Source organism: Myxocyprinus asiaticus, chromosome 17, assembly GCF_019703515.2.
Source record: "Myxocyprinus asiaticus isolate MX2 ecotype Aquarium Trade chromosome 17, UBuf_Myxa_2, whole genome shotgun sequence".
Taxonomy (NCBI): Eukaryota; Metazoa; Chordata; class Actinopteri; order Cypriniformes; family Catostomidae; genus Myxocyprinus; species Myxocyprinus asiaticus.
Genome location: NC_059360.1, coordinates 21,044,146 through 21,066,037, shown reverse-complemented (window position 1 = coordinate 21,066,037; position 21,892 = coordinate 21,044,146). Strand labels below are relative to the sequence as shown.

General features: G+C 38.1%; 1 protein-coding gene across 2 annotated transcripts in view; it reads left to right on the top strand.

Annotated features, from left to right (window-relative positions):
• Positions 1-256: 256 nt before the first annotated feature.
• The window catches only part of pals1a (protein associated with LIN7 1, MAGUK p55 family member a), a 61,970-nt gene continuing 40,334 nt past the window's right edge, over positions 257-21,892 (top strand). The window contains exon 1 of one of the 2 annotated variants that reach the window (XM_051722661.1): positions 257-395. The gene's annotated coding sequence lies outside the window, so the exon portion shown is untranslated. Of the gene's footprint in view, positions 396-10,492; positions 10,568-21,892 lie in introns of those variants that run through there. The other variant, XM_051722662.1, reaches the window with a different exon arrangement.

Here is a 21,892-nt window from a genome sequence, read left to right as displayed (position 1 = left end):
GAAGACAAAAACGAGAAAACGAATTATCCGAAGGTACACGGACCCATTACAAACCAGAATATTTCAACTGGGCTTCTGTTGAAACTGTTCGTCTTGCCCTCCACTAGCAGTCCTAAAAGAAAAACCACACCTAATTGGACGTTGGAGTTTAAGCATGGTAGATCTGTCCAATCAGAAGCGTCGTCTCATGCGATACCGGAGGCGCATCTGTCCAATCAGAAGCGTCGTCTCATGCGATAGCCGGAGGCGCTGTTGAGCCGCTCTCAGTCAGTCAGTCTCTGACACACTAGTCCCGAGATTCTCGAGCTAATGTGTGATTGTAGTGAACAAAACCACCTGTTTGGAAGTATATATACCCTCATTGGACTAAAGTGACGCCATATCTGACTGAAAAGGTGAGTTAATTGTCTCTTTAAAGCAGTTGTTGGTCGTAAAAATGCGGTGTGAGTTGTTTGCAACAGGTTGCCTGGGAAAAAGCAGCGCTGCACTTCGAGAAGTGACTAGCTAGCCGTGTTAGCAATGCAAATAATCTGAAAAACATTTAAACGCGCTCATAATTGTCTTTAAGCTTTCTAACTATTCGCGAGAGGGTTTATCAAAGTTATAAGACATTATCTCACTACCTATTTTGTTTTGAGTTAATACCGAGCTCAAACAACGTCTCTGTATCAAATACTAGTGAGCTACCTATGTAGCATTTTGGGCATCAGTATGCGCTTTCAGAACGCTCAATCACTTTATTATACCAACAAATGCTGTCTAAGTAGGCAGCTCACTAGGATCTAATCCATTCACACTGTTGTTATGGATTAAGTCAGTGTGCATAAAAAGCCACAGGTTCAAAATGGCAAAGCGGGTGATTCATCCAGCACCTACAACAACCTGTTGAAACTGTGTGGAAGTTGGTTTGATCGATACGCAGACTGCTATTGTTCATCACAGCCATTGGGACACAGACGTCACATTGTTCAGCGGTTCCGTTTGAGAAGGTTCAGTGCTTAAATGCAGAAATCTGATAGCCATGACTCTTCATATTATCACTGGAGTGATTACTGGGAAACTATGGATCAAAGCTGGCATAGAAAGGGCGTTAACACTTTATTTTATGACTGTGGACATATTAACCAGTGAATGTAGAGTGTATTTTAATATCGTAAAAATGGTACGCATCACCTTACCTTTGTGTTGTAGACATTCCTTTTTGGAAATATCATCATGTCACCAAAAGAAAAATCCCAGCAAGGTCTGGCTGTAATCCATGTCTCTGTTCTATTATTAGAAACACAATTCACAATCTTATCATTTCCTCAAATCACAAGCTGCTAGTCAGCTGGCTGCTCTTTGTTTTTTTAAAGATAAGTCTTCACTGCAAGCAGTGATATAATTCAGCTCAGAGGTATAGCCCTAGATAACCTTCTCTTCTCTTTATACATGTACTGAAGTCAAAGACCAAATGTTACATGAAGTGATTTAGGGATGTTGTTGATAGTGCACATTTTAATAGTAAAAGAGCTGTTTTTTTTATTTTTTATGATTGCAGTCTTACGAAACATTGCATGTCCACGGAGGCAGCGAGAATTAAATGTGGTAATGGTAAAGGTATGTAGTTACTGCACAAAGAAATGATACTATAACAGTTGATACAGGATTTTGGATCAGGATATGTTGATTAGCCAAACTGACATGTATCTGTTTTCATTGAAGAGCGTGAGAGAGGTGTTAATGCCAGCACACTCTAGAATCATATTACAGCACCCGGGACATTCTTTCATTGTGTCTGGGCTGTCAGTCTGATGAAGAAACACTCACCAAGCACTTTATTAGAAAATACCTGTGCACCTACTTATTCATGCGTTTATCTAATCAGCCAATCGTGTGGCAGCAGTGCAATGCATAAAATCATGCAGATAAGGGTCAGGAGCTTCAGTTAATGTTCACATCAACCATCAGAATGGGGGAAAAATGCGATCTCAGTGATTTCGACTGTGGCATGATTGTTGGTGCCAGATGAGCTGGTTTGAGTATTTCTGTAACTGCTGATCTCCTGGGATTTTCACATGCAACGGTCTCTAGAATTTACTCCGAATGGTGCCAAAAACAAAAAAACATCCAGTGAGCGGTAGATCTGTGGATGGAAACGCCTTGTTGATGAGAGAGGTTAAAGGAAAATGGCCAGACTGGTTCGAGTGGACAGAAAGGCTACGGTAACTCAGATAACCGCTCTGCACAATTGTAGTGAATAGAATAGCATTCTTTTTTTAAGACCAGAGCATTCCTAAGAAAGTGCTCAGTGAGTGTACAGTGCTGTGAAAAAGTATTTGCCCCATCCTGATTTCTTCTGTTTTTGTGTACATCTCATACTAAATTGTTTCAAAAATTCCAACAAAATCTAACATAAAACAAAGGCAATCTAAGTAAACACAAAATGCAGTTTTTAAATGATAATGTTATTATTTGAAGCACAAAAGTTATCCAGTACCAACTAGGCCTGTGTGAAAATTATTTGCCCCTTAGTTACTACATCCCTGAATCTATGTAACTGCATTCATAAAGGGGTTCAGCTGGACTAAATACACACCCAGGCCTGATTACTGCCAGCCCTGTTCAATCAAATCAACACCTAAATAGAACTTTTTCAGCAGCATGAAGTTGGCTAAAAGGTCTCACCCAGTAGTACACTATGCCAAGGTCGAAAGAAATTCCACAAATTATGAGGAAAAAGGTGATTGAAATACATCAGTCTGGGAAGGGCTCCAAAGCTATTTCAAAGGCTCTGGGACTCCAAAGAACCACAATGAGAGTCATTATCTCCAAATGGAGAAAACTTGGCACAGTAGTGAACCTTACCAGAATTCCTCCAAGAGCACAGTGACGACTCATCCAGGAAGTTACAAAAAAAAGCCAAGGACATATCCAAGGAACTGCAGGCCTCTCTCTCATCAATAAAGGTCACTGTTCATGACTCCACTGTCAGAAAGACACTGGCCAAAAATGCCATCCATGGAAGAGTGGCAAGGCAAAAACCACAGCTAACCCAGAAGAACATTAAGGCTCATCTGAATTTTGCCAAAACACACCTTGATGATCCTCAAACCTTTTGGGAGAATGTTCTGTGGACTGATGAGTCGAAAGTGGAACTGTTTGGAAGACAGGGGTCCCGTTACATCTGGTGTAAATCAAACACAGAATTTCACAAAAAGACCATAATACCTACGGTCAAGCATGGTGGTGGTAGTGTGATGATGTGGGGATGCTTGGCTGCTTCAGGGCATGGGCGACTTCCAATAATTGAGGGAAACATGAATTCTGCTCTCTACCAGAAAATCCTAAAGGAGAACGTCCGCTCATCAGTCCATGAGTTGAAGCTCAAGCGCAACTGGATTATGCAGCAAGACAGTGATCCAGAGCATAGGATTAAGTCCACCTCTGAATGGCTCAGAAGAAGCAAAATTAAAGTTTTGGAGTGGCCTAGTCAAAGTCCTGACTTGAACCCGATTGAGATGCTGTGGCAGGAACTTACACAGGCAGTTCATGTTCGAAAACCCTCCAATGTGGCAGAACTAAAACAGTTCTGCAAAGAAGAGTGGGCCAAAATTCCACCACAGCGTTGTGAAATACTGATCTCCAGTTATCGAAAGCATTTGGTTGTTAAAGGTGGCACAACCAGCTATTAAGGTTAAGGGGGCAGTTAGTTTTTCACATGGGTGATAAAGGTGTTGGATAACTTTTTTGCTTCAGGTGAAAAAAAAAATTATATTTGAAAACTGTATTTTGGATGAAAAATACACAAAAATAGAAGAAATCCGGAAATACTTTTTCACAGCACTGTATGTTATGACTCCGAGATGTTCACGAGTCTTTATCTGAAGTCTGAGTCTAGCCTGAATTCTTTAAGCTGGAGTCCAAGTCAAGTCTGGAGTCTTTAACACTGGAGACTGAGTTGAGTCTTGAGTCTTTCGTCACAAGTCCGAGTCGAGTCTCAATTCACTAAACGTTTCATCTTTTTATATAAACTCAGCAAAAAAAGAAATGTGTCTTTTTCAGGACACTGTATTTTAAAGATAATTGTGTAAAAATCCAAACAACTTTACAGATCTTTATTGTAAAGGGTTGAAACAATGTTTTCCATGCTTGTTCAATGAACCATAAACAATTAATGAACATGCACCTGTGGAACAGTCGTTAAGACACTAACAGCTTACAGACGGTAGGCAATTAAGGTCACAGTTATAAAAACTTAGGACACTAAAGAGATCTTTCTATTGACTGAAAAACACCAAAAGAAAGATGCCCAGGGTCCCTGCTCATCTGCGTGAATATGCCTTAGGCATGCTGCATGGAGGCATGAGGACTGCAGATGTGGCCAGGACAATAAATTGCAATATCTGTACTGTGAAACGCCTAAGACAGCGCTACAGGGAGACAGGAAGGACAGCTGATTGTCCTCGCAGTGGCAGACTATGTGTAACAACACCTGCACAGGATCGGTACATCCGAATATCACACCTGCGGGACAGATACAGAATGGCAACAACAACTGCCTGAGTTACACCAGGAACGCACAATCCCTCCATCAGTGTTTAATGGGACTCATCACATTTCAGGGTTTACACGGAAATACATCATCGAATTCTATGATAAGGGTCCGATCGATCATGACAAGGGGAAATGTGAAGCAGATGTAATAAAACCATACAAATAAAACAAATTCTTCCTTTTAAATTTTTATAGTTAAGGTTAAAAGACTCAAATTGTTTTTGAAACATTCACGAGTCCTTTGTGTCGAGTCAAGTCTGAAGTAATTTTAGGTCGAGTCTGTAGTCTATTGAAATGCGACTCGAGTATAAGTCTCTAACTCGAGTCCCCATCTCTGTTATGACTACTGGAGGAGGTTATGCTTTCCTAAGAATATCCTGTAGGCTATGGAGTACAATGTGACTCCTTTCAGAGACAGTTTGAACATGTTATTGAACTTGTGTTTAAAGGTGAAGTGTGCCATCTTTTTTTTTTTTTTCAATGTTAAAATAAGCTACTTGTTTTTATTCCAGTTTAAAGTGCTGAGTCAACTATAAGTAAGCCATTCGTAAGTTAACTCCCAGAAGTGTAAACACTGTGGTGGTATCAAAACATTTCTTTGTTGTGTGAGTGGTCCATCATGTCAACTTCTGGCTCAACCAGTGGTGTAGGTTTGTGGACTACTTGTTTTGTCGATACAATAGCAGATGGGGGGCGTGGCATTTGAAAACAATACATTTTGTAATCTGTTATGGATGCCACGATGTGAGTTTTTGACAGTTATAGGGACCTATGATTTCCACATAGCAGAAAACATGGGTGGAATCCAGTCATAAATACAGAATTAACTATAAAATGTGAAATGTCACAGAATTTGACATATTTGGTTTGAAATTAATGTATACATGCACAATTAATCAAGTTCAAATTGTGATATGACCTAGTGTGATAATTAAACCACAAAGGGCTGAAATGTAATTAAAACTGAAGTAGATCCGCATGCTGTTATACTATTCCTTTTATTGATTTAAAAACAACAGCAACGTTTCGAATCAAAATTATCTTCGTCAGGATCATTTTGTTCAAAACGTTGCTGTTGTTTTTAAATCAATAAAAGAGAATGGAAGAAAGGCCCAGATATACTTCATACAAAATCAAAGAACGAACGGGTATGACATCATTCAGAACAAAATCGTAGAATGAACGGGTGTGACGTCATTCAGAACAAAATCTGGCCAAAAGAAAGTGTTTTGCGTTTGTTTCGGTGGTTCGGAACAGTTCGTCTGGGCGAACCTTTAGAAAAACTTCTTACCTGCTGATAAACATTGCTGCTATTGCTCCACGTCATCGGTAGGTGTGACCTGAAGGTCCACCTACTACTTTGTTTACATTTTTTAGTCCACGTGAACACTTCGGCGTGCAAGACCATGTCATACATTTTTTTCATTTTTTGTTTGATTAGTCCACAAAAGGAATCAAATCTACTCAAAAACTCTCATGTGCCATCTGCAGCGGAAGCCATTCACACATCTGCCCAAAGTAAGATATGCCTCTATCATTCTTTTGTCTGTATTTTGCCCTTTATTACTCTTTTATACACCCATCTTTGCAGTTATCAGTGTAATCATAAATTACAGTAACATAGTGTAATCGGCACATATTATGACCGCGTATAGTGTGTTAGTGCATTAGCACCATGAATTCAGAATCTAAACAAAAGTTTCTACTGCATATAAAGTGCTGTGAAAAAGTATTTGCTGATTTCTTCCATTTTTTTCATACTAAATTGTTTTAGATCTTCAAATGAGATATAACGTAAAACAAAGGCAGCCTGAGTAAACACAAAATACAGTTTTCATATATATATATATATATATATTATACACACACACTATCGGTCAAAAGTTTTGAAACACTTGACTGAAATGTTTCTCATGATTTTAAAAATCTTTTGATCTGAAGGTGTATGCTTAAATGTTTGAAATTAGTTTTGTAGACAAAAATATAATTGTGCCACCATATTAATTTATTTCATTATAAAACTAAAATTTAATAAAAAATAAAAAAAAAGTTTTTGTAATTGATGACTTGGACCAAATAATAAAGAAAAGCAGCCAGTAAGTGCCCAGCATATAGATGGGAACTCCTTCAATACTGTTTAAAAAGCATCCCAGGGTGATATTTCAAGAAGTTGGTTGAGAAAATGTCAAGAGTACATGTCTGCAAATTCTAGGCAAAGGGTGACTACTTTGAAGATGCTAAAATATAACACAGTTTTGATTTATTTTGGATTTTGTTTAGTCACAACATAATTCCCATAGTTCCATGTATGTTATTCCATAGTTTTAATGACTTTACTATTATTCTAAAATGAGAAAAAAAATTATAAAGAATGAGTAAGTGTTTCAAAACTTTTGACCGGGTGTGTGTGTGTGTGTGTGTGTGTATATATATATATATATATATATATATAAAATTGTAGAAAAAAAGTTATCCAAATCCTATATCACACATGTGAAAAACTAACTGGCCCCATAAACTTAATTGCTGGTTGTGCCACCTTTAGCAGCAACAACTGCAACCAAACGCTTCCGATAACTGGAGATCAGTCTTTCACAATGCTTTGGTGGAGTTTTGGCCTGAACTGCCCATTTAAGGTCCTGCCACAGCATCTCAGTCGGGTTCAAGTCAGGACTTTGAGTAGGCCACTGCAAAACTTTAATTTAGCTTCTTCTGAGCCATTCAGAGGTGGACTTAATCCTATGCTTTGGATCATTGTCTTGCTGCGTAATCCAGTTGCGCTTGAGCTTCAACTCATGGACTGATGAGCGGACGTTCTCTTTAGGATTTTCTGGTAGAGAGCAGAATTCATGTTTCCCTCAATTATTGGAAGTCACCCATGCCCTGAAGCAGCCAAGCATCCCCACATCATCACACTACCACCACCATGCTTGACCGTAGGTATTATGGTCTGTTTGTGTGTTTTGGCAAAATTCAGATGAGTCTTAATGTTCTTCTGGGTTAGCTGTGGTTTTTGCCTTGCCACTCTTCCATGGATGGCATTTTTGGCCAGTGTCTTTCTGACAGTGGAGTCATGAACAGTGACCTTTATTGATGAGAGAGAGGCCTGCAGTTCCTTGGATATGTCCTTGGCTTTTTTTTGTAACTTCCTGGATGAGTCGTCGCTGTGCTCTTGGAGGAATTCTGGTAAGGTTCACTACTGTGCCAAGTTTTCTCCATTTGGAGATAATGACTCTCATTGTGGTTCTTTGGAGTCCCAGAGCCTTTGAAATAGCTTTGGAGCCCTTCCCAGACTGATGTATTTCAATCACCTTTTTCCTCATAATTTGTGGAATTTCTTTCGACCTTGGCATAGTGTACTACTGGGTGAGACCTTTTAGCCAACTTCATGCTGCTGAAAAAGTTCTATTTAGGTGTTGATTTGATTGAACAGGGCTGGCAGTAATCAGGCCTGGGTGTGTGTGTAGTCCAGCTGAACCCCTTTATGAATGCAGTTTCGTAGATTTGGGGATTTAGTAACTAAGGAGCAAATAATTTTCACACAGGTCCAGTTGGTACTGGATACATTTTTTGCTTCAATAAATAACATTATTATTTAAAAACTGCATTTTGTGTTTAATTAGATTGCCTTTGTTTTATGTTAGATTTTGTTGGAATTTTTGAAACTATTTAGAATGAGATGTACACAAAAACAGAAGAATATCTAGAAATACTTTTTCCCAGCACCGTATGTTGCTTTAAATCATCATCCAGTTGTTAAAACAACTACTTCTACTGACCTCATGTGAATTCTACTCATAGAATGAGGCATGAGGCCATTGATAACACATTTTAATGTCACATTAGTTTAGGTTTTACTGAGTGTCTTCATATTTAAATGCCCCTTAAAACACCTTCCACAGAGGTGTCGTGTGTGTCTGAATGTTTGCAAACAGTATGCTGTTGCTCAGCTGTTTAGAACTTCTTTTTTACCCCTGAATGAAGAATGCAGAAGAACTTCTCCGGAAGTATATTGGGGCCTTAACAGTGTGTGGATCTACTTCTTCAGTTCTATATCAATGCTTTTTGCTTTGATCCAGCACCTGTTGTTAAACATGCTAACAGTATTGTTTATTTGTCCCTCATGTCTGTAAAATCACATTTTAAAATGTAAAAAAAAAAAAAAAATTGGCCAGTAAGAAATCTGACTGGCTGGTAATTTTGTTCAAAAATAAATTTCGGACCCTGTGTGCGCTCTGTGTTTGTATAAATGACAAAGAGCAGAGCACTTTATTCACTGTGAAGCGTGTAGAACATGCAGACTATATACTTATATATATAAATCATAGCCTTTTGTGGTTTAATAAGCACATTAGCCCATATAGCGAACTGTTTTTTTGGAGGTGAGAAGTGAAGCCCTCAAAAACATCTGGCTTTCTGCCAAAGCGCCAAAATAAAAGTTCCATTTTACTAAACGCGTGAAATTTAAAAAATGCGTCAGAAATATTACTTCTGTATAGTAAAATTTTTATATTTAATGTAGTAGTAGTAGTAGTAGTAATAAGGATGATAATAATAATATGTTAATGATAATTACATTATATTAAAGCAATATCCCAAGCAAGAGTTTCATCACTGCTTTCATTAATTTCATTAATACTGTGATGCTCCTCTCTACAGCACTGACCATAATAATAATAATAATAAAACAAAAAAATCCAGTTTTGGGTTTTGAATTGTGTGGAGATCAATATAGATGCTCTTCATTTAATAAAAAATAATGCAGTGGTATGTTGAAAATTAATTGTTCTGTTTTCAATTGTTCTGGTTTTTTTAATGATAAAATGTAATTAAATTTTAAAAACTGGAATTCAGAGAAAATGGAAAATAAAATAAAATGGAAAACACGGAATTTGGGATTTTTTTTTTTTTACGGAATTTGGAAAATAATTAAATGGAATTCATAGTTAGATTACCATCTGAGATATAATTGCCGTTAACCGGTTTACGATTACAACCCTGTATGGACATGTTGGAGAAAGAATTGCCATTGGCAAGTACATTTTTGTTTTTATTCACCAGACTTTTGACAACATCTAGGGCCTAAGTGTAATGCAACGGAAAAGGATATTAAGCAAACTGGGAAATTTCATACACATTTTTACCACAATTTTCACAAGGTTGGAACCTAATAATGTAAGTAGTATTCCACATACAACATTTTTGTGCTACTAAATTAAGAGTACAACAACCACATTAGGTTTATGGGGCAGGGCTTTGCACAGGCTGCTTCTTGGATGCTGCAATATCATATTTGTTAAAATATTTCATAATGAACGATTGCCCTTTTAAATGTGTATGTATTTACACATTTATTACACTGACTACATTACTAAATTTAGTTACATGTTTGTTTATATGCATAATTTGTACTGTTTACAAGTATTTACATTGACCTGTATAACAAGTGCTAAAATGAATGCTAAAATTCTAATCGAATCAGGAGCTAATGAGTTGGAATCGAATCAGTAAATCTGTAGTAAACAAGGCGGTCTGTGCATAAAAGCCATTTGAAAAGTTTCCAAGTCAGTTTTAATGTGATCTTCATAATGTAGCAAGCAAAAAGAGGAAAATTGAAATCTGTTTGTTTTAATAAAAATCTAAGACATGAAATATCCCAGTTGAAGAAACACCCAATTAAGTTTGGTGTTGCCATTGGCACAGTACTTCACCTTTCAATTGTTTTGCTTGTCTCATGTTATTTGTAGGGATGTCATAAAATATCAATTATTGTTCGGCACGTTATTTTATCAGTCTATTTTTGAGGCATTGATGTATTAAAATTAGCCGACATTTAGAAGTCCATTTGGCAAGCTTTCCAATGCACTCAGTTGACCTCTGTTTAACAGTCTGGCGTAATAATATTGGGAGACCACAAGACACACACACACACACACACACACAGGACGAGCTGAAACTGCGCAGGAGATGGCAATCCAAAGTTACGAAGGTTACTTCTTCAAGAATGAACAAAGTGACGTTGTTTTTCCAGGTTAGTGTAGGAAAATGGTGAGACTACACAAACTGAACGATTAGCAATGGCAACGTTTATTATGCAATTTCTCTGTATGTGGCCTTGAATAGGTCTTTCAAGCAGTGTAACCACAAAAAGACGTACTTGTTACTGAAAATACATTTGAGTAAGGCTCTATGAAATGTACTTATTCACAATATATCATCCAGTAATGACTAGAGTAAATAACCTTTGTTTTTTGTTAATGGTTTGGGTCATATTTAATGGAAAACTATGCAACTTGTGCTCCGTGGCACTTCAGAATGTTGACGCTGAGCGTTGGCGGTTGTGTGTACCTTTAGAAAATAAATAATTGTTTTGAATTTTAGAACACGCCATGTTGTCTGCTAGGGCTGGGCGATATGACGATATAAATTTAGCATTATGATAATAATGATTTAAACCAAGTTTTTTTTTTTTTTAAGATGGACTTTTGTCAATTTCCAAATAAAGAGAAAATTATATAAAATGGATGTATTTGGAAGTATTTAATTATCCCAAAATAGGCATTACAATATTATTTAATATATTAACCAATTTTTATTGATTGTCCAACAAAAATTTATACTATATTGTAGGGCTGGCTGATTAATCTAATTTTATTTTCAATTACGATTTTGGCTTTCAATGATTATGAAAACAAGATAATCGAGATAAAACTATTATTGTGCCGCATTCTGTTTCGCAATGAAACACCCCAGCATTATATCTTTAAAGCATCCTTTATTAAAGTTCAAATAATAAGGAAGCGGTTTATGAAAATAAACTCAGGAACTGGCATTTTTCTGTGCGGTCAGCGCCTCGTCTATGAGTTGTGTGCAGTGACCGGGGAAGATATTGGATATTCTCCCTGCTAATGCACACTCTGGAGAGGGGATGCTAGTCTCTCGCATGCGTTTGCTGCAGCTAGATTATAACGTGATGGCTCACGACATAGTGAATCATAATATATGTCACGTTCACTGTGTGTATCTTATCATGAAGAAAATCAGTGATACGCAGCTCTATTAAGAAGTCAAGAAAAGTTTATTTTTCATGAGTTAAAGTTGAATCGTAGTTAACATAAAGGTGAGAGAAAGTTCATATTCTTATTCTGCTGTTGAAAATAATTCACTAGTGATCTAGTAACAGCTGCGCCCTGTTTGATGACAGACGGCATATGTGTGTGTGCTGAACATGCGCTTGTGTTCCGAAAATGCTCGAGCTAATGAGCACCTGAACTGTCAAATACAATTTAAAGTTCTGCCAAAATGCCCTTCTTGGTGAGGTATTCATGTAAACACAGAGAGTGATGTCTAAAGTGAACGTAAACAGCAGAGAAAAAAGCGGATTTGTATTAAAATGTCGTACTTGAAAGTATAAATGTAAGCTAATAGACCTGCTGCTGTCTAGTGTTTCATTATAATAATCAAACAACCATATCAAGAAAACACTCACTGCTCTTGATTGGGTATTTTTAGTAGCTTTAAAAAGTATTAATGTATTATAATCATACAGTGAAGACCAGTAGTAGTTTTGTTGCATTTCATTATGAATGTTTACTTGAATGCTTGATAGCCTACTGCTGTTAAAAACTTCTAAAGCTGTTAAAAAAGCACTGAATTTTCTTAATTTGTTCTATTATTTTTAATCTATTTCTATTCATTACTGTTCTTCATTACTATTTTATTACTGACTGTTTACTAGTCTTTAATAATTACTTAAGAACTTGAAAACATTCTTCCATAATTAATAAATTAGTTAGTGTTATTATTTGTTGTGGTTTTGAAGCTGGTATTGAGAATCGTCAAATTTCACTACCGACTACTGAATTTTTGGTATCGTGATAATGTATATCCTTTATTGTACATGGTAGATCTTGCTTCAATAACAAGATGAAAAAGTAGATATCATTCCATAGAAGTGTGAGCACCCCTGCTGTAAATAATGGCGATAGAGGCTTTCCTTTATTTGGCTACCATACGTGACATACTAATTATCATATGGCAATAGCCTCCTCCCCTACAGTGCAGTTTAAATTTCAAGTTCAAGGAAATCCACAGTTAAAAAGACACGTTTTTATTTTTTTAGTTTAAAAAAATGCATGATTTTTCCAAAGTCAATGAGTAATCGTGTTGAATAATCGTGATCTCAATATTGACCAAAATAATCGTGATTATGATTTTTGCCATAATCAAGCAGCCTATATCGTGATGTATATCGTTATCGTGATATAAGATTTTTGTCATATCGCCAACCCCTATCGTCTGCCAGATGCATCCGGTGTGTGGTCCCCTTTAATTTACCCTGCCGCTCACAGTTTCTTAAAGTTGTGTTGAGAAATATGTCTGAAGAGAATATTGTGCAACAAGCAGCCCTATTTACATCTGAAAAAAAAAAAAATCCATATATCGATGATCATCGGGAAAATCTTCCGATTATCAATGCGTGAAAAAAGCATCGATCCCAAGCCTAGTTATTTGTCATGTATAGATGTGTTTTCTGTGCTGGAATGCAGATATGTCCAACTATTCATATCCATGCTACTGACAAATACCAGCACCAAATGTTATCAGCAAACATTCTATAGTTATGTGTGGAACGAGCAGGTAGGCTGATAGTGAGGCATTCTCATTCTCCGGTGTGTACAATGCATTGGCCTGGTAAAAGAGGTATGATGATTTAGAGAGGCCTTCTTATCACATGGACAGTGGTGCGGGAAGGGTCTGGGATCTCGGGCAGGAATGTACAGGACCGATATGTTCTCTGTGACCCGTCTCTGTCCCCTTGAGGAATTCTCAATATGTGCCGGCTCTGCTGTCCTGATGGACCGCCGCAGTTAGGAATTAACAAGCCTGTGCTGTCCATAAACTCTCCTAGATAGCCCATCCAAAATGCCTGGGGCCTCTTGTTCTGTCTAGACCTGGATTTTCCCACTTGTTTTCAGGGGGCCCGTAAAGGACAATAGCAACATGTTGGCCCGAGTGTTCGAACTAATGACTGAACTGCCCTTAAATGACTGAACTCAAAACTGTGTACTCTCTTCAGTTGTATACAGTAATATTTGTTTTGAATGTTCTTGACTCAGCTTATGCTAGCTGTGATGAAATCCTTTTAGCCTGTGCTGGAGATTGTATTTTGATGTGCAAAACTACATGTTCTGTGGACTGAAATGCCTTGTTGTTTATTTAGCTATTTATTGTTTATTTAGCTATTTATTATATTTTTATTTATTCATTTTCTCAGGGTTCATTTCTAGAATTGGTTGACAATATATAATAATAATGTCAAATAGTCTTTGATAAAAATATTTAAGAAAGCAACCTTATGAGTACCTTTTGCATAGTCATATCGGTGCACAATCCACATAGAAAAGGTCTGTTTTCATTCCAGCTCAAAAATTAACTACATCGGCCACCATATAATCTGTGAATTTTCATATCGGTTGGGCTCTAGAGAGGTCAGACTGGTTTAAACTGAAAGTCTATGGTAACTCAGATAACCGCTCTGTACAACTGTGGTGAGAAGGGGGTTGGCACTGTTTTGGCGGCACGAGGGGGACCTACACAATATTAGGCAGGTTGTTTTTATGTTGTGGCTGATCTGTGTGTGTGTGTGTGTGTGTGTGTGTGTGTGTGTGTATATATATATATATATATATATATATATATATATATATATATATATATATATATATATATATATATAATAATAGGGGTGTCTCGGTAAAAAACCAAACCGTACGGTTTGCCAACCACAGTTCAGTAAGCATTTGCTCCACAGTTCATCACTAGTTTAATGACGCATTTGGATCATACAGTTTGGCGAAGAAAATGCCAAATAGACATGCGCAGTTGTAACCTCCGCTAATGCACCTGTATGGCTCTGTAGATGGACACACTCCGCCTGTGTTTCACGTGGGTCAGCTTTCTACAGAGAGAAGCTGTCCTATTAACTGTTATTATGTTAAATCAGTTGATGACATCACAGTTCACATGCATTAGTTGGCAAAATGGCAAGCTAAGAAAACAAGCCGCAAGAGAGAATCCCCTGTGTCATTTAAGTCTTACGTCTGGGAACTTTTTCTTCATGCAGTCAATTACAACAGCGATGGTCAAAAAACATTTACAAAACAGGCACTGTTTGCAGACATTGCTCGAGGCGAGTGCCATATACTGGTAATACATCGATGTTTGATTAGTTATTTACGCTGACATCACCCGATGATATATTTTGACATTAATATGAACATTAATTACATTGGTAAAATAAATATGTATACTTATGAATACACATCAAAGGACAAAAGCATACCTTAAGTTTTTCTTGTATCTGTCCAACATCCAGTTGTCAATATTGTTATAAGAGTGGGGAAAAATAAACTGAGTTTATCTGTGACAGTCACTCACTTCTCCAGTTTCAGACGAAATGCGGAAATTTTCCCGTTTGCGCAAGACCGCAAGCGGTGGATGCAAAGCGGGTTGAATCGTGTTTGATACCGCTTATTTAGAGTGCGGCTTGGCTTGAACAGTAGGTGGGGATATTTTAACATGATATGTGATGGTGGCTCAAGTTAAACAGCCTCACAGCCACAGCCTGAATACTCACGGAAAAACACTCTTTATTAATGTGTTGATATTCAAGAGAGCGATTGCTTCATTACTTTTGGGAATGTAGACTTTAATAGACAACAAGGTAACACAAATACCAACAGAATGTGACTTTGCATTTTAAATTTCACCACAGTGTGCTTTCTCCTTTGAGTGTTTTTGTGCTGTTGCTCTCACACACACACACACACTACAGATGCACAATTAAATTATAAGTCACAATCTTGACACAGTCTTCAGTCCTGTTGGTAGTCACTGCAGAAAGTGGCCCCACATTTGCATCAAGTTAAACTCCTGACATTTATTTGTAGAAACATTGCCTGTCTTAGGTCAGTTAAGATCACTACTCTTTATTTTAAGAATGTCAGGACAGGTCAGGATAATAGTAGAGTGAATTATTTATTTCAGCTTTTATTTCTTTCATCACATTCCCAGTGGGTAAGAAGTTTACATACACTTTGTTAGTATTTGGTAGCATTGCTTAACTTGGGTCAAACGTTTTGGGTAGCCTTCCACAAGCTTCTCAAAATAAGTTGCTGGAATTTTGGCCCATTCCTCCAGACAGAACTGGTGTAACTGAGTCAGGTTTGTCGGCCACCTTGCTCGCACACACTTTTTCAGTTCTGCCCACAAATTCTTTATTGGATTGAGGTCAGGGCTTTGTGATGGCCACTCCAATACCTTGACTTTGTTGTGCTTAAGCCATTTTGCCACAACTTTGGAGGTATGCTTGGGGTCATTGTCCATTTGGAAGGAACGTTTGCGACCCAGCTTTAACTTCCTGGCTGATATCTTGATGTTGCTTCAATATATCCACATAATTTTCCTTCCTCCATGATGCCATCTATTTCCACCAGTCTGTCCTGCAGCAAAGCACCCCCATGCTTCACGGTTGGGATGGTGTTCTTCGGCTTGCAAGCCTCACCCTTTTTCCTCCAAACATAGCGATGGTCATTATGGCCAAACAGTTCCATTTTTGTTAATCAGACCTGAGGACATTTCTCCAAAATGTAAGATCTTTGTCCCCATGTGCACTTGCAAACTGTAGTCTGGCTTTTTTATGCCAGTTTTTGAGTAGTGGCTTCTTCCTTGCTGAGCAGCCGTTCAGGTTATGTCGATATAGGACTCGTTTTACTGTGGATATAGATACTTGTCTACCATCTTCACAAGGTCCTTTGCTGCTGTTCTGGAATTGATTTGCACTTTTTGCACCAAACTACGCTCATCTCTAGGAGACAGAATGAGTCTCCTTCCTGAGCGGTATGATGGCTGCGTGGTCCCATGGTGTTTATACTTGTGTACTATTGTTTGTACAGATGACGTGGTACTTTCAGGCATTTGGAAATTGCTCCCAAGGATGATCCAGACTTGTGGAGGTCCACAATTTTTTTTCCAGAGGTCTTGGCTGATTTATTTTGATTTTCCCATGATGTCAAGCAAAGAGGCACTGAGTTTGAAGGTAGGCCTTAAAATACATCCACAGGTACACCTCCAATTGACTCCAATTAGCCTAACAGAAGCTAATTGCCTAAAGGCTTGACATCATTTTCTGGAATTTTCCAAGCTGCTTAAAGGCTCAGTTAACTTAGTGTATGTAAAGTTCTGACCCATGAGAATTGTGATATAGTCAATTAAAAGTGAAACAATCTGTCTGTAAACAATTGTTGAAAAAATTACTCGTGTCATGCACAAAGTAGATGTCCTAAACGACTTGCCAAAACTATAGTTTGCTAATATGAAATCTGTGGAGTGGTTCAAAAATGAGTTTAACTGACTTCAAGCTAAGTGTATGTAAACTTCTGATTTCAACTGTATGAAAACTAAGCAATGTCCTTCAGTAGATTAACTGACAGATATTCAACGAATAAATGGGCAAAAGTGATTGATCTGATGTTCCTATCCCCTTTCAAAGCACCGCCACTAAAACAAAATCACAAGATAACAAATCTAGGTTCAAATCTCACTAACCGACTAGTTGACCATGCTAAACCTATCCCTTGTTGTCACAGATATTCAAGCAAAGGAATTAATTGGCAGTATTTAGAACCCGGTACACGTTGATGTTTTAAAATGGAAGAGGTTGACCTAAGGATTCACACTTGTTGGTTTCACGTATCACCCACTTGAATAATTTATTCTCTCTGTATAGTTGCACACTCAAACGCACATGGCTTTCCTTCTGAATGTTTCCCATGTAAGTTATTAATCTGAAGGCAAGTAGAATAGTTTACTTATTAATAGCTTTGAAAACACATCAGCAGCCAAGATAAAAGTCATGTGTTTTTGTTCTCTTCCCACTTCCCAAACACAAAACTTGTAAATCCTTTAAATTCTTGCCTGCACAGCACAGGCCAAAAATGATTTATCCCAGCTTTTTGGTAGTTAGTGCTTTCCTGCTTTAGACTGTACAATGATTTTTGCATACTCGTATAGGTTCACTTTCAGCTTTAAAGATGCTGTTTCCACAGATTTTCCCTTTATCTCTTTCCCTGTCTTTTCCACTCTCTCTCTCTGGCGTTGCTCTCTCTCCTGGTACTTAGTGGTACGTGCCCTGATTCTTAGGAGCCTGAAATCTGGAATTTTCTTGGTACGTAAGCTTTGGGTGTTGGAATGTTGAGCTGGAGCTTTGGGGAAGATAATGATCCTGGTCTGTTTCTCCTCTGTAGTGACAGCCATGGAAGTGTCAGCCTGTCCAGCTCCTCTCCCTTCTCCATGATGCCTGTCTAGATTTCTTTTGTTGCCATTTTGTTGACTGACTTTTGCATTATGCATTTCCAGCTCTCTGATGAGAGAGATTGTTATCTGTGAGGTGTCAATTCAATTCGGCTTTTTCAGTGTAAAGGTGTGGAGATGGACCCCAGAGCTTTGAAAAATTATTATGCTTGTTAACACATGCGATTAAGGTTAAACGCGTTAATTTTTCTAAATCGCGATTAACACATTTAATGTTAATACAGCATAACCCAGCATCAACACTGGTTGGAAGGGCGGAACCTTTGCGATGTGTCCACCCAGAGTCATTACACTGACACACTTCACAACATACAAATACACACAACAGTGTGATTCAGTGTCAGTGAAAAAGTGATGGGGAAAGGAGCTCTTAATGCTATTTGATGTACAAAACAAGCCAATATGGAACTTGTTACAAATAAAGTATTTTTCAGCCTATGTAAGGCACATTTTAATTACCACAAAAGCCCAACAAATCTTAACTACAACCAAAACGCACAATGAGACGTTCTAGTCTGCAAGCGCTTTTCATGTGGAGTTTAGTGTGGCGCTGTGACGCGAATCATGAACGTGGCTTTACGACTGCTTTAACAAAGTGGATAGCCACAGTCTACCAGCTGATTAATATTGTGGAGGATAAGAGTTTAAGAAATGTAATGCCCATTGCAATGAAAGTGCAACCTATGTGGGGACTAGATCTTTCAATTAGTTAAACTTCCACTTAGACTTTGGAAAATGTGTAATGTTATTTGAATTGGTGATATTTGATATAACTGTGGAAGGCTTTGTTTGAAAATGTTAATAAAGCATTATATAGTTATATATTTTGTTTTCTTTCCTAAAAAGAAAAAAATTTAATTGACTGACAGCACCAATTATTATACAGTATATATGAGCTTATAAAACCTCTTTGGAGCGGTATGATGAAGGGAGTTCCCAGACTTCCGTTACTGTTGTGTTTTCCTTACTGCCACTCCTCAGAAAGAGCCGTTTCTTGTTTGTCAATGTAACAGGTTCATCTCGTGGCTGTCAGCCCAAGGGCAAATCTTCTTTCACATGAAAAAAGTCTGTTATTTATTGCTTGAAGTGGAGCACTTAGCTGTTTGTTTGATTAAACGAGCTCTAAGAGCCACATTGCAATTAATGGGTTTGTTTTGTAAACAGACTGAGAATGTCATATAGCTTTAGCTGTGTGATCTTAGTAAGAATTGGACTGGTCAAAATGGCTGTATGTGATGTGTTAAGTAGAACTTCAACATAGTTTGATCTTGATCGGTTCCATGTTTATCTTATCACTTTTTCAACACTGTTGACTTTCTCTTTTAGTTTACAGTACTAAAACTACTCTCTTACTGAAGCTTACCAGGAATGCGGCTGGTGAGAGCACGTCATTTGTATTGAACAGTGTGTGTTCACAGCAGTATCTGTGAGGACCATTTCTCAGGTGGAATGAAAAACAACAGGGTTTGTTGACACATGCTCGCATCCATTGGCTTCTATGGTGAGGCACACCCACAGCCTAAGGGCCAGCCATGCTGCACCTGCTCTGCTCTGGCTGGAAACACCTGCATTGAGCCATGGACCTGCTCTTTCTAATCCACCCCACCTCATCCCTATTCTTCTATACTAGGAGATATTAGCCTTCTCTTCTGTGTTTATCTGAAATCAGCTTTACTGTTTAGCCAATAAGGGTTCAAGTTTAGATTTTGGTTTGGGAGAGCTGATCCTAGATTGGTGTAAAGGGCAGAATCTACAGAAAGAGCCCAGATGTCCCTATTCCCTGCATAAGAGGCCAGAGGCTTAGCGTGCTAGGCAGAGCTGTAGTTGAGCCCGAGCCAGCCCACTGTTGAATGGGACAGGAGGGTTCGAAGTAGGCTACTTAAGCTCTTGAGCAGCAGATGGTTCGAGGCTCTATTTATATGTTTTTCAGTCTTGAGGCTCTCTACTGCGTGTTGTGTTATAAAGGAGGGGGAGGGGGAAACATCCTTGAGATGTTCCGTGTTGGGGGGGTGTGTGTGTGTGTGTGTGGTGTGTGTGTGTGTGTGGTGTGTGTGTGTGTGTGGTGTGTGTGTGTGTGGTGTGTGTGTGTGTGTGTTGTGTGTGTGTGTGTGTGTGTGTGTGTGTGTTAGTGTTCATACATGTGTGGAACGTGAAAGACAATATTAACTAAGGCCTTGTTTGTCTGCACCAGGGTCCAAAATCTCCCTTTTGCCTTGCCTGTCAGCAACCACATTTACATGCACTTAATTCCAGTGTTTTTGCAGAAAGCGTCATTCTGAAACATCATGTAAACAAAAACGCAAATTTCCTTATGCCATTTAAGGGATTAAAAGAAAGCGGTTTAACGCATCCAGGTTTCTCCCGGAGAACGGGGCTTAATGTAGTCTTGTAAGAATGCCGCTTATGCATTTACAAGTTTCTGAAGAGTGCGCATGTGTTTGAACAAACGGGATAACAAATGTCACAAGGAAAAGCACATACACTATAAACCCATTTTTACACGCCAATGTTAAATATCGACTGTCCCTCACATTCGCGTACATGCGATTGTACATTGTGGGAAACCCGTAGTTTTACATAAGAGGGGATATCCCACTATTGCAGCATAATTCCGCTGCAGGTCGCGATGGATAGTTAAGGAAGCATTATTCCACTAATGTGGATGAAACATGCAGTAAAACAAACATTTCTGATTCTGATTTGTTATATCTGTTTTGTTGCAATCTGAAATGATCTCAACCAGAATAAGAATTGCTAATGTCATAATTTTCCAAAATATGTGGTAATGGAGAGCGTTTTCAAATTGCTCCTTTTTCGGTGGAAGAAAATGCCTATCTAGCAGCCGTGGGCCGTGCATTTTAAGTCTTGGCCTTTAGTGTGATTTCATGCCATTAAGAAAACACAGTTTCACAATGAATAAAATGCCGTATATCATACATTACGTGGCAGTCAGCTAGTAATACCAACTGACATTTTAAAAACACATCCACGCACTAAAGCCAGAACTTGAAATGAAACTTAATGCTCAAGCAAGCCTAATTTTAACTGCAGCATGACTGTTTTGTGAAATGAACTTCAAAAATCATAATTTTTCATATGAATCTACCAAGGAGGTCTATAATACCTGGAAAAATATATCTAATAATATTTGCGATTTAAATGTTGCTTGCAATAAATTTCATTTCATCGGGGTACACGGTTATGCTGCATTCCATTCAAGTTGGATGTGGGATATTCCTACTTGATATCTCCGACCATAAATGCATTCCATTCCCTGAAATTCGGAACTGCAATGCTCCCGTTAGCTTAGCGGGGGTTTGACACTCATTAGAGATGTCTCCTAGCAACCCAACTGATAAACAACCCTGCAGCGCTAGCATTTGTTTTATACACCGGTTTCTGCAGGCGTTTGTTAAACAAGCTTTAATATCATGTAATGTGGAAACAAACTAATTTATCGAAATTACTTAATAAAGTGAATGTTTATCACTTACTTTGTATATCTCCCTGAGTGTGGACATGTTTGTGTGACATCATGCCCCTGCATCTCGGCGAAATTGGAGTTGAGAATTTCTGCCCGAGCCTACAAGTTGTAATTCTGACTTCAAGATGCATTCCATTGCACTTTTCCTAGTAAGAAGTTGGAAAATCTGACTTTCTGAGTTGAATGGAATGCAGCACTACTTTTCAAAACTTGATCCGACACTGAATGCTCAAGCAGCCTAATTTACACTTAGAAAACTCCTGATGTTGCTATAACAATGCAAAAAGCACTTACCAATTTGCTTGAAGTGAAAATCAGCCCTCCTTTCCTGTTTAATAAATTAAGCAATCACACGGTCATGCAGAACATCTCGTGTTTTTAAATCCATATGGATCTCTTTCTCAATGGCGATAGCAGCAGTGATGATGATCTCACACTCTTCGCTTTCAAATTACGTACATCGCTTAAAGCGTGATTGCGTCATTCAAGGCCAGCTAG